This window comes from Coregonus lavaretus (assembly GCF_964263955.1).
Source record: "Coregonus lavaretus genome assembly, chromosome: 34".
Classification (NCBI taxonomy): Eukaryota; Metazoa; Chordata; class Actinopteri; order Salmoniformes; family Salmonidae; genus Coregonus; species Coregonus lavaretus.
In genome coordinates this window covers 17,896,735-17,910,757 of record NC_140021.1, presented here as the reverse complement: position 1 = coordinate 17,910,757, position 14,023 = coordinate 17,896,735, and the positions used below count along the sequence as shown (strand labels likewise).

Below are 14,023 nucleotides of genomic sequence, written 5' to 3'. Positions count from 1 at the left end.
GGAGGAGGGCGGGGGAGTAGCCCCGATTGAGCATGGAGACCGAACAACCCTAATCGCCAAGCACTGGTGCACTCAGAGCCCACCCGGAGACGCACTCGACGGTGCACACCGCATGGGAAGGGACGGGATGTAGTTAAGGAGGCGTGACAGGGCAACCGAAATTCCTCATCAGGCCAGGGGGAGAAGGAGACTCCCCCGATGACAGACTGAGGCACTTGTTCCAGGAGACCATGGAGGAGGACAGATCTAACCAGAACCCCGTCCTGAGTCCAGTCGATGAGCTCCAGAGGGAGCAGTTACGGCAGGTGTTTCAGGAGTCATCGAGAGAGAGCACCTGGAGGGAGTATGGCACGGAGTCATCCGACCCCGACCAGGAGCACCCCCTCCCTCACCCCAACACGCACGACTTCTCCCTGTTGGAAGAACTAATGGCCCAATTCGGAACCGCCAAACACCGGGACCCCGACCTTCGCCAGGCTATGCGGAAGGTGAAGAGGATAGATGGGAGGAGTATCGGCTCGGGAGGTGAGTTAACCACTCCTTATTACGCCATCAAGCGGGGTCTCTTGTACTGGGTGGACAAACGTAGAGGGGTAGAACAGGAACTGTTAATGGTGCCCCGTTCATACACAGAGGTTGTGTTACACATGGTCCATACACAATGTACTAGGGGGCCACCTCGCCAGGGAGAAGACCACCGAACGGTTGCTGGGGCATTTCTATTGGAGGATTACCCAAGATGTCGCTAAGTATTGCAAATCTTGTGACACCTGCCAACGCACTGCTCCCAAGCGAACATACCGTAACCCTCTTATCCTTCTCCCAATTGTAGAGACCCCATTTGAGCGCATAGCCATGGACCTGGTGACACCCCTGCCGTGTTTAGTGCACGGACATGAGTACATCTTGGTGGTGGTGGACCATGCAACGACGTTCCCAGAGGCTATTCCCCTGAGTTCGATGGCAACGAAATAACTGTATCTCAGGTTCTCCCGAGTGGGACTCCCGGCCACCATCCTGACCGACCAGGGTACGCCGTTCATGTATAGACTGATGAAGGACCTGTGTCAGTTATACCAGGTCAAACAAATAAGGACCAGTGTGTACCACCCCCAGACGGACGGGCTGTGTGAAACATATGTTTCTTGGATACTTGGCCATGTAGGACATGGATAATATTCTGACGGGTTTTTCTATACATCGGCAGGAGAGAACGACAGCGTCGGGTAAGCTCAAAGGGGGTGGTGTGTGTCTCGTTGTTAACAACAGCTGGTGCGCAATCTTCAATATTAAGGTAGTCACGAGGTTCTGCTCGCCTGAGTTAGAATACCTTATGTTAAGCTTTAGACCATACTATTTACCAAGAGAGTTTTCATCCATATTTTTTGTAGCTGTCTATTTACCACCACTCACCAAGCTGTATAGGGCCATAAGCAAACAAGAAAATGCTCATCCAGAGGTGGCGCTCCTAGTGGCCTGTGATTTTTATGCAGGAAAACTGTAATCCGTTTGACCTAATTTCTACCAGCATGTCACCTTTTTTTTCTTCACCTTTATTCCACACACAGAGACACATACAAAGCTCTCCCTCGCCCTCCATTTGGCAAATCGGACCATAACTATATCCTCCTGATTCCTGCTTACAAGCAAAAACTCAAACAGGAAGTGCCAGTGACACAATCAATATGGAAGTGGTCTAGTGATGCGGATGCTAAGCTACACAACTGTTTCGCTAGAACAGACTGGAATATGTTCCAGGACTCATCCGATGGCAATGAGGAGTTTACCATATCAGTCACCGGCTTCATTAATAAGTGCATCAACGACGTCGACCCCACAGTGACCGTACGTACATATCCCAACCAGAAGCCATGGAATACAGGCAACATCTGCACTGAGCTACGCCCTCCGATTAACCATCAAACAGGCAAAGCATCAATACAGGACTAAGATTGAATCGTACTGCACCGGCTCTGACGCTCGTCGGACCTGGCAGGGCTTGCAAACATCACGGATTACAAAGGGAAACCCATCCGCCAGCTGCCCAGTGACGCAAGCTTACCAAGCGAGCTAAATACCTTCTATGCTCGCTTCGAGGCAAGCAACACTGAACCATGTGTGACAGCACCAGCTGTTCCAGACGACTGTGTGATCACTCTCTGTAGCCGATGTGAGTAAGACCTTTAAACAGGTTAACATTCAAAATTCCGCAGGGCCAGACCGATTACTCAGAGCATGCGCTGACTAGCTGGCAAGTGTCTTCACTGAACTTTTAAAACTCTTCCTGACCCAGTCTGTAATACCTACATGTTTCAAGCAGACCACCATAGTCCCTGTGCCCAAGAACGCCAAGGTAAGCTGTCTAATTGACTATCGCCCCGTAGCATTCAAATCTGTAGCCATGAAATGCTTTGAAGAGCTGGTCATGGCTCACATCAACACCATCATCCCAGACACCCTGAACCCACTCCAATTTGCATAACGCCCCAACAGATCCAAAGATAATGCAATTTCTATTGTACTCCACACTGCCCTTTCCCACTTGTACAAAAGGAACACCTACGTCAGAATGCTGTTCATTGACTACAGCTCAGCGTTCAATGCCATAGTGTGATCCAAGCACATCACTAAGCTAAGGTCCCTGGAACTGAACAACTCCCTCTGCAACTGGATCCTGGACTTCCTGACAGAATACCCCCAGATGTTGATGGTAAGCAACAACGCTGACCCTCAACACAGGGGCCCCTCAGGGGTGCGTCCTTAGTCCCATCCTGTACTCCCTGTTCAGGCATGACTGCATGGCCGCGCACGACTCCAACACCATCGTAAAGTTTGCCGACGACACAATGGTGGTAGGCCTGATCACCGACGACGATGAGACAGCCTATAGGGAGAAGGTCAGAGACCTGGCAGTGTGGTGCCAGGACAACAACCTCTCCCTCAATGTCAGCAAGACAAAGGAGCTGATCGTGGACTACACGAAATGGAGGGCTGAGCACGCCCTCATTCATATCGACAGGGCTTTAGTGGAGCGGGTCGAGAGCTTCAAGTTCCTCGGTGTCCACATCACTAAGGCTATATCATGGTCCAAACACACCAACACATTCGTGAAGAGGGTACTACAACACCTGTGCTCCCTGCCATCCAGGACCTCTATACCAGGCGGTGACTTTTTCCACGTTTTGTTACGTTACAGCCTTATTCTAAAATGGATTAAATTGTTTCCCCCCCCCCTCATCAATCTACACACAATACCACATAATGACAAAGCAAAAACAGGTTTTTGGATTTTTTTGCAAATTTATAAAAAAATAAAATCTGAAATGTCACATTTACACAAGTATTCAGAACCTTTACTCAGTACTTTGTTGAAGCACCTTTGGCAGCGATTATAGCCTCGAGTCTTCTTGGGTATGACGCTAAAAGCAGAGAATATTGTTTCTCATGGTCTGAGAGTCATTTAGGTCCCTTTTGGCAAACTCCATGCGGGCTGTCATGTGCCTTTTACTGAGGAGTGGCTTCCGTCTGGCCACTCTACCATACGGGCATAATTGGTGGAGTGCTGCAGAGATGGTTGTCCTTCTGGAAGGTTCTCCCATCTCCACAGAGGAACTCTGAAGCTCTGTCAGAGTGACCATCGGGTTCTTGGTCACCTCCCTGACCAAGGCCCTTCTCCCCCGATTGCTCAGTTTGGCCGGGCGGCCAGCTCTAGGAAGAGTCTTGGTGGTTCCAAACGTCTTCCATTTAAGAATTATGCTGGCCACTGTGTTCTTGGGGACCTTCAATGCTGCAGACATGTTTTGGTACCCTTCCTCAGATCTGTGCCTCGACACAGTCCTGTCTCGGAGCTCTACGGACAATTCCTCCGACCTCATGGCTTGGTATTTGCTCTGACATGCACTGTCAACTGTGGGACCTTATATAGACAGGTGTGTGCCTTTCCAAATCATGTCGAATCAATTGAATTTAACACAGGTGAACTACAGTCAGGTTGTAGAAACATCTCAAGGATGATCAATGGAAACAGGATGTACCTGAGCTCAATTTAGAGTCTCATAGCAAAGGGTCTGAATATTTATGTAAATAAGGCATTTCTGTTTAAAAATATATATAAATGTGCAAAAAAATCAAAAAACCTGTGTTCGCTTTGTCATTATGGAGTATTGATGTAAAAAAAAAGATGTAATAAATGTTAGAATAAGGCTGTAACGTAACAAAATGTCTGAATACTTGCACTATATCTACCTCAATTACCTCGTGCCACTGCACATCAACTCGGTACTGGTACCTCGTGTACATAGCCAAGTTATCATTACTCATTGTATATACAGTGGGGAAAAAAAGTATTTAGTCAGCCACCAATTGTGCAAGTTCTCCCACTTAAAAAGATGAGAGAGGCCTGTAATTTACATCATAGGTACACGTCAACTATGACAGACAAAATGAGAAAAAAAAATCCAGAAAATCACATTGTAGGATTTTTAATGAATTTATTGGCATATGATGGTGGAAAATAAGTATTTGGTCAATAACAAAAGTTTCTCAATACTTTGTTATATACCCTTTGTTGGCAATGACACAGGTCAAACGTTTTCTGTAAGTCTTCACAAGGTTTTCACACACTGTTGCTGGTATTTTGGCCCATTCCTCCATGCAGATCTCCTCTAGAGCAGTGATGTTTTGGAGCTGTCGCTGGGCAACACAGACTTTCAACTCCCTCCAAAGATTTTCTATGGGGTTGAGATCTGGAGACTGGCTAGGCCACTCCAGGACCTTGAAATGCTTCTTACGAAGCCACTCCTTCGTTGCCCGGGTGGTGTGTTTGGGATCATTGTCATGCTGAAAGACCCAGCCACGTTTCATCTTCAATGCCCTTGCTGATGGAAGGAGGGTTTCACTCAAAATCTCACGATACATGGCCCCATTCATTCTTTCCTTTACACGGATCAGTCGTCCTGGTCCCTTTGCAGAAAAACAGCCCCAAAGCATGATGTTTCCAACCCCATGCTTCACAGTAGGTATGGTGTTCTTTGGATGCAACTCAGCATTCTTTGTCCTCCAAACATGACGAGTTGAGTTTTTACCAAAAAGTTATATTTTGGTTTCATCTGACCATTTGACATTCTCCCAATCCTCTTCTGGATCATCCAAATGCACTTCAGACGGGCCTGGACATGTACTGGCTTAAGCAGGGGGACACGTCTCGCACTGCAGGATTTGAGTCCCTGGCGGCGTAGTGTGTTACTGATGGTTGGCTTTGTTACTTTGGTCCCAGCTCTCTGCAGGTCATTCACTAGGTCCCCCCGTGTGGTTCTGGGATTTTTGCTCACCGTTCTTGTGATCATTTTGACCCCACGGGGTGAGATCTTGCGTGGAGCCCCAGATCGAGGGAGATTATCAGTGGTCTTCTATGTCTTCCATTTCCTAATAATTGCTCCCACAGTTGATTTCTTCAAACCAAGCTGCTTACCTATTGCAGATTCAGTCTTCCCAGCCTGGTGCAGGTCTACAATTTTGTTTTTGGTGTCCTTTGACAGCTCTTTGGTCTTGGCCATTGTGAAGTTTGGAGTGTGACTGTTTGAGGTTGTGGACAGGTGTCTTTTATACTGATAACAAGTTCAAACAGGTGCCATTAATACAGGTAATGAGTGGAGGACAGAGGAGCCTCTTAAAGAAGAAGTTACAGGTCTGTGAGAGCCAGAAATCTTGCTTGTTTGTAGGTGACCAAATACTTATTTTCCACCATAATTTGCAAATAAATTCATTAAAAATCCTACAATGGGATTTTCTGGATTTTTTTTTCTCAATCTGTCTGTCATAGTTGACGTGTACCTATGATGAAAATTACAGGCCTCGCTCATCTTTTTAAGTGGGAGAACTTGCACAATTGGTGGCTGACTAAGTACTTTTTTTCCCCACTGTATATTACAACTTTTCTATTATTTCTTTAATATCTTTCTCTCTGCATTGTTGGGAAGTAAGCATTTCACTGTTAGTCCACACCTGCTGTTTACTAAGCATGTGACAAATAAAATGTGATTTGGTAAGGGTTAAGATTAGGGATAGGGTAAGTGTTAAGTTTAGGGTTAATGTTAGGGTTAGAGCTAGGGTTAGGGTTGGTAGATAGTTGAAATGTTTCTGATAGTCTGTAGAGCAGCTATCAAAATAAAGTGTTACGTCGTTTTTTCTATCCATTACCAATGATAGAATTTAACGTCTACATATTATGTTCTATATCACTCTTAAGACGTTCCCATGCATTTTACCCTCAGTCGATGTCGATCTTTACTGGCAGACATGCCACTCTGCCTCTGAATGGTAAAATATTTGATTTGGTATTAGCTGTAGTCTGTGGTCTAATGTGGAGGATTATCTCCTTTAAGTCTGTATGTACTTGACCTCTCCGAGAGAGAGAGAGAGAGGAGAGAGAGAGAGAGAGAGAGAGAGAGAGAGAGAGAGAGAGAGAGAGAGAGAGAGAGAGAGAGAGAGAGAGAGAGAGAGAGAGAGAGAGAGAGAGAGAGAGAGAGAAGAGAGAGAGAGAGAGAGAGAGAGAGAGAGAGAGAGAGAGAGAGAGAGAGAGAGAGAGAGAGAGAGAGAGAGAGAGAGAGAGAGAGAGAGAGAGTGAGAGAGAGAGAGAGAGAGGACAATAAGAAAAAGAAGAACAAAACCTAAAAGAGAGTGTATTCACTTAACAATTATGACCATTACCCCCAACCTCTCTTACCAGTAATAACAGTCCCAATCACCAGGATAATTGTGGTTAATTATCTCTCTCTCTCTAACATTCAATACATACAAATACATGAGTAAAATGTGATATGATACAATAAAAATTGTAAATGTGTCGTGATGCAGGTCTTTAGATGTTGTACACATTACTTTTGTCTCTCTCTCTCTCTCTCTCTCTCTCTCTCTCTCTCTCTCTCTCTCTCTCTCTCTCTCTCTTTCTTTCTCTCTCCTCTCTCTCTCTCTCTCCTCTCTCTCTCTCTCTTTCTCTTTCTTTCTTTCTCTCTCTTCTCTCTCTCTCTCTCTTTTTTCTGTCTCTGTGTCTCTCTCCTCTCTTTCCTCGCTCTCTCGCTCTCGAATTCCAAGTGTGGAAAGGATTTACCATGATAAGGCCAATGAAGCAATGACCGTATAGCTGCTTGTGTTAATAATCACAGAATATAGCGCAAAATCACAAGAGGGGCTTTGTCGGTGTGTATGTGTGTGTGTGTGTCTGTATGTGTGTCTCTGTGTGTGCGTGCGTGCATCTGTGTCTGTTTGAGTGTGTGTGTGTCTGTTTGTGTGTGTGTGTGTCACGGATGGTGCAGTCCACTGCATTTGATTAGTATTTCTCGCATGTGTTCCTTTCTCAAAAGGCTGCTTGCTGTTCTGGGGGGATTAGAGACCTGTGTAGATGTGATAAAGCCAAGTCGGCCCCTAAACATAAACAGACCTGTTAACCAATCACATGAGCGAAAGGGAAGTCAGCTCGCCTCGCTGCCATTGTCCATTCTGACAGGATCCTTCTTGTCAGGGGACAGCAGGGTAGACCTGTTTCCCAACCAGCAAGGAGTCCTTGAAATAAAAGAAATAGTCACAGACTGCTCAGCAGACATTTTAATCCATGCACTCAATAACAAGTAAAGGTCTTCTGGTCACACCTGGAACGGACTCACTATTTTCTACATGGTCTAGCTAGCTGGACAATTCTGTTGATATTAAATGTGTTTGTGTTATGTAACACAGAGAGAGATGGAGAAAGAGGGGGGAAAAGAGAGAGAGAGTGTGTGAGAGTGAGAGACATAGAGAGGGGGGAAGATGCAGGAGGACAGAGAGAGAGAGAGTTGGAGGAGGGAGAGAGAAAGAAAGGTGGAAGAGGAGATGGAGGAGGGAGAGAGAAAGAAAGGTGGAGGAGGAGATGGAGGAGAAGTAAGGGACTAGCCTTATCTCTTGTCACTGTGTGTGGCACCTGTGTCTCGGTGGCATGCTGTTGCTCTCCCTTTGGGCAATTTTCATGGTTTCCAGTAGTTTAATATTAAAACTCTTGTTCCGCCCTGTCATGATAATAAATAAGCCCAGCAGCGTAATGTTCCCTGGTCACAGTCTTCATTAAATACCAACTTGTAGATCCGCCCCAAGCTCTAGGGATGGCTGCCTCAATTCTCCACACTCCCCCCCCCCCCCCCCCCCCCCCCCTTTCTTATTTCTTTGTCACCTAAGGGTACCACCACACTTCTATGATAAAATAGCGAGAGGAAAAATGCTATTCATTTTCAATGTTTCTGTACAAATTAGGAGCAACTTCTTCAAGCATCTATAAGACAAATATGATATTATATTAATCCTGAATAGACACAGACAAACCTGTGATTACCTATATCCCTAAGTAGGTTTGACTCTACAAACAACTGTCCAAGCTAACGCTTGAGGGGAATGTAGAGTATGTGAAATCCTATAGAACCAGCTGTAGTGTGATTCGTTATTGTCAGTGTGGTGTAGGTGGAATAGTAGGAATCAGGTGCAGGAAACCAGGAGGACTTCAACAGAACTTTACTCGAGTCCAAACACAATAATCAGTCGCCAACCCAACCGGGTGGCGCGAACAATTACGCACGAAACAACAGTGCGGAAAACAACAAGAAAAGCGCACGCAGTGCGAGCTCTCGAAACAACCCAATAACGAGGGAACCAAACACGTAGAGTCAAGCTGACATTCACAATCACGCATAACACCTGACCCAAACACACGAAACTAAATAAGGGAACAATTAAGACACAAATAAGGGACAGGTGTTATGAACAGACAAAACCAAAGGAACATGAAACATAGAACGGTGGCAGCTAGTACTCCGGAGACGATGACCGCCGAAGCCTGCCCGAACAAGGAAGAGGAGCAGCCTCGGCCGAAACCGTGACAGTACCCCCCCCTTGACGCGCGGCTCCAGCCGTGCGCCGACCCGGAGCTCGGGGACGACCCGGACGACGCGGAGCAGGGCGCGCAGGATGACCCCGATGGAAATCGGTCAGTAGGGACTGGTCTAATACGTCCCTCCTTGGCACCCAGCACCGCTCCTCCGGACCGTACCCCTCCCACTCCACGAGATATTGAAGACCCCCCATCCGGCGTCTAGAATCCAGGATGGACCTCACGGTGTACGCCGGAGCCCCCTCGATGTCCAACGGGGGCGGAGGAGTCTCCTCAATCTCAAAGTCCTGGAGTGGACCAGCTACCACCGGCCTGAGGAGAGACACATGGAACGAGGGGTTAATATTTTTGTAATCAACAGGTAGTTCTAACCTATAACTCACCTCGTTCAATCTCCTCAGGACTTTAAATGGCCCCACAAACCGCCGACCCAGCTTCCGGCAGGGCAGGCGGAGGGGCAGGTTTCTGGTTGAGAGCCAGACTCGATCTCCAGGTGCGTACACTGGCCCCTCACTGCGGTGTAGGTCGGCGCTCGTCTTCTGTCGACGTATGGCACGCTGCAGATGGACGTGTGCAGCGTCCCACGTCTCCTCCGAGCGCCGCACCCACTCATCCACAGCGGGGGCCTCAATCTGGCTCTCATGCCATGGTGCCAGAGCCAGCTGGTACCCTAATACACACTGAAAAGGGGTTAGTTGGGTGGAGGAGTGGCGAAGAGAGTTCTGTGCCATCTCGGCCCAGGGCACATATCTCGCCCACTCCTCCGGCCGGCCCTGACAGTATGACCTCAGAAACCTGCCCACATCCTGGTTGACACGTTCAACCTGCCCATTACTCTCCGGGTGGTAACCCGAGGTAAGGCTTACCGACACCCCCAACCGTTCCATAAATGCTCTCCACACTCTAGAGGTGAACTGGGGGCCTCGGTCAGACACTATATCCTCGGGTACCCCGTAATGCCGGAAGACATGGGTGAACAGAGCCTCTGCGGTCTGTAGGGCAGTGGGTAAACCCGGCATGGGAAGGAGACGACAGGCCTTAGAGAACCGATCCACAACGACCAGGATGGTAGTATTCCCCTGTGAGGGGGGAAGGTCGGTAACAAAATCCACCGAGAGGTGGGACCAGGGTCGTTGTGGAATAGGCAGGGGTTGTAACTTACCCCTGGGCAAATGTCTGGGCGCCTTACACTGGGCACACACCGAACAGGAGGAGACATAAATCCTCACATCCCTAGCTAACGTTGGCCACCAGTACTTCGTGCTAAGGCAGTGCACTGTCCGGCCGATACCCGGATGGCCAGAGGAGGGAGACGTATGAGCCCAACAAATGAGGCGATCGCGTACCTCGAGCGGAACGTACGTCCGACCCACAGGACACTGTGGAGGACTCGGGTCGGTGCGTAACGCCCGCTCGATCTCACCATCAACCTCCCACACCACCGGAGCAACCAGACAAGACTCCGGTAGTATGGGCGTGGACTCAACTGACCTCTCCTCTGCGTCATACCGCCGAGACAGAGCATCTGCCTTCCCGTTCTGGGACCCAGGGATGTATGTGATTTTAAACACAAACCGGCCTAGAAACATAGTCCAGCGAGCCTGGCGAGGATTCAGTCTCCTAGCTGCCCGGATGTACTCCAGGTTACGATGGTCAGTTAGAATGAGGAAAGGGTGTTGAGCCCCCTCGAGCCAATGCCGCCACACCTTTAGGGCCTGTACCACGGCTAACAGCTCCCTGTCTCCCACGTCATAATTCCGCTCCGCCGGACTGAGCTTTTTTGAGTAAAACGCACAGGGGCGGAGTTTAGGTGGAGTGCCAGAACGCTGGGAAAGAACGGCCCCTATCCCGGCCTCTGACGCGTCCACCTCTACTTGGAACGGTAAAGAGGGATCCGGATGTGCCAACACCGGCGCCGAGGTAAACAGGTCCTTCAGTCTCCCAAAAGCCCTGTCCGCCTCAGCTGACCACCGCAAGCGCACCGGACCCCCCTTTAACAGAGACGTTATGGGAGCTGCCACCTGTCCAAAACCCCGGATAAACCTCCGGTAATAATTCGCAAAACCCAAAAACCGTTGCACCTCCTTCACAGTGGTTGGGGTCTGCCAATTACGCACAGCCGACACCCGGTCTACCTCCATCTTCACCCCTGACGCAGATAACTGGTAACCCAGAAAGGAGACCGACTTCTGGAAAAACAGACATTTCTCTGCCTTGACATATAGGTCATGCTCCAACAGCCTCCTCAATACTCGGCGCACCAGGGCTACATGCTCAGCACGGGTAGGACTATACACCAGAATGTCGTCGATGTACACAACTACTCCCTGTCCCTGCATGTCCCGGAAAATCTCATCGACGAAGGATTGGAAGACTGAGGGAGCATTCATCAACCCATATGGCATGACTAGATACTCGTAGTGTCCGGAAGTCGTGCTAAACGCTGTCTTCCATTCATCGCCCTCTCGAATGCGCACCAAGTTATATGCGCTCCTAAGATCCAATTTTGTAAAGAACTGCGCACCGTGCAGTGACTCCGTCATAGTCGCAATCAGAGGAAGTGGGTAGCTGTACTTCACTGTGATCTGATTGAGACCGCGGTAATCAATACACGGGCGCAGACCTCCATCCTTTTTCTTCACAAAAAAGAAACTTGAGGAAGCGGGTGAAACGGAGGCCCGTATGTATCCCTGTCTAAGAGACTCAGAGATGTATGTCTCCATAGCCTTTCTCTCCTCTTGAGACAAGGGATACACATGGCTCCGCGGGAGAGCTGCTCCTGACTGGAGATCTATCGCACAATCCCCCCGTCTATGAGGCGGCAGCTGCGCCGCCCTAGTCTTACTGAACGCCAGTGCCAAATCCTCATACTCGGGGGGAATCTGCAGTGCTGGCATTAGATTCGGACTTTCCACCGAGGTCGCCCCTATGGAAACACCCAGACACCGCCCCTCACATTGAGCAGACCACCCTTTAAGAGCTTTCTCTCGCCACCTAATAAGAGGGTCATGAGTCATCAACCAGGGAAGACCCAGCACTACCGGATACGCAGGAGAATCAATCAGATAGAGCTGAATTCTCTCTTCATGACCCTCCTGCGCCATCATCTGAAGGGGTGCTGTGACTTCCCTAATCAACCCAGACACTAACGGACGGCTATCTAGGGCATGGACGGGAAAAGGCTTATCCACTGGAAGGAGGGGAATCCCTAACTCTATACAGAACTGGCGATCTACAAAATTCCCAGCTGCGCCTGAATCTACCAGCGCCTTATGCTGGGAACGAGGTGCAACCTGTGGGAAACAAACAGGCAAGGTTAGGTGCACGACAGAAAGCTCTGGGTAAGCAGGGCGCCTACTCACCTGGGTGGACCCCCCAATGCGTGACCTGCCTTCTCCCTCACTGGAGGACCCGCCCCAACACCTGGCCGCGGTGTGCCCTCCACGACCACAGTTGGTGCAAGGGCCGGGTCCCCTCGGGCTCCTCCTCCTCCGTTCCCTAGCGCCAGCACCTCCGAGCTCCATAGGGCTCGGCTCGGAGGTGCTGGAGAGTGGAATGGGCGAACCCCCCCTCCCGGGACGCCCACGGGTGGCGAGCAGGGTATCCAGCCGGATGGCCATGTCGACCAGCTGGTCGAAAGTCAACGACGTGTCCCTGCACGCCAACTCTCGCTGGACGTCCTCCCGGAGGCTGCAGCGGAAATGGTCGATATGGGCCCGCTCATTCCACCCTGCATCAGCCGCTAGGGTCCGAAACTCTAAGGCAAAGTCCTGGGCGCTCCTCATCCCCTGTCGGAGGTAGAATAGATGAACCCCCGCCGCCTTCCCTTCCGGTGGATGGTCGAACACAGCACGGAAGCGGCGGGAGAACTCCGCATAGTTCGTGGTAGCGGCGTCCATTCTCCTCCACTCGGCGTTGGCCCACTCCAACGCCTTGCCGGTGAGACAGGAGATGAGGGCTGAGACGCTCTCGTGTCCCGAGGGCGCCGGGTGTACGGTGGCGAGGTAGAGCTCCACCTGCAGCAGGAACCCTTGACACCCGGCAGTGGAGCCGTCGTACGCCCTCGGGAGCGAGAGCCGAATCCCACTAGGTTCCGGAGATGAGACAGGGGGGCTGACCGATGGGGCTGGTTCGGTTCGGGGGGGTGTGGGAACCCCGCTGGTCTCCCATCGGTGCAGAGTACTCATCACCCCCTCCAGGGCATGACAGACCTGGTTGATGCGGTCCTCCTGACCACGAAGACGTTCAGCCATCTCGGCTGTCGGCGAGGTCGCTCCTGCTGATTCCATGGCGTGGATGCGTGATTCTGTCAGTGTGGTGTAGGTGGAATAGTAGGAATCAGGTGCAGGAAACCAGGAGGACTTCAACAGAACTTTACTCGAGTCCAAACACAATAATCAGTCGCCAACCCAACCGGGTGGCGCGAACAATTACGCACGAAACAACAGTGCGGAAAACAACAAGAAAAGCGCACGCAGTGCGAGCTCTCGAAACAACCCAATAACGAGGGAACCAAACACGTAGAGGCAAGCTGACATTCACAATCACGCATAACACCTGACCCAAACACACGAAACTAAATAAGGGAACAATTAAGACACAAATAAGGGACAGGTGTTATGAACAGACAAAACCAAAGGAACATGAAACATAGAACGGTGGCAGCTAGTACTCCGGAGACGACGACCGCCGAAGCCTGCCCGAACAAGGAAGAGGAGCAGCCTCGGCCGAAACCGTGACAGTTATAGTGTGGAACACTTGAACCGACAGATAAAGGGTTAAAAAGGGAACTCAGATTGTGGCTATGCTCCGTCTTATTACAGACATGCAAATTAGCACTAATTACAGCTAATTAAAGGTTTTTGTCTATGTAGTTCGAAAAATTTCCAAATGTTATGAAATTAAGTTACCATGATATTATCTTAATTGTGTCAACTCAACTTTAGATATGGTAAAAATTAAAATAAAAAACATCTCATGACACAACTGTTTGCTATTTAGATTTAATCAAGCCATTAATTACAATTTTACCCAGTTTATTCTGCACAGTAATAGACATAAGAAATTATGTTCACAAAAGGACAAATACGAGGTCAATATACAGTACAAGTT

The 14,023-nt window shown here is 49.4% G+C and overlaps 1 protein-coding gene across 1 annotated transcript in view; it reads left to right on the top strand.

The window, feature by feature from the left end:
* LOC311109164 (dihydropyrimidine dehydrogenase [NADP(+)]-like) overlaps positions 1–14,023 on the top strand; it is a 92,080-nt gene that overhangs the window by 10,213 nt on the left and 67,844 nt on the right. The gene's annotated exons all lie outside the window — the stretch shown is intronic.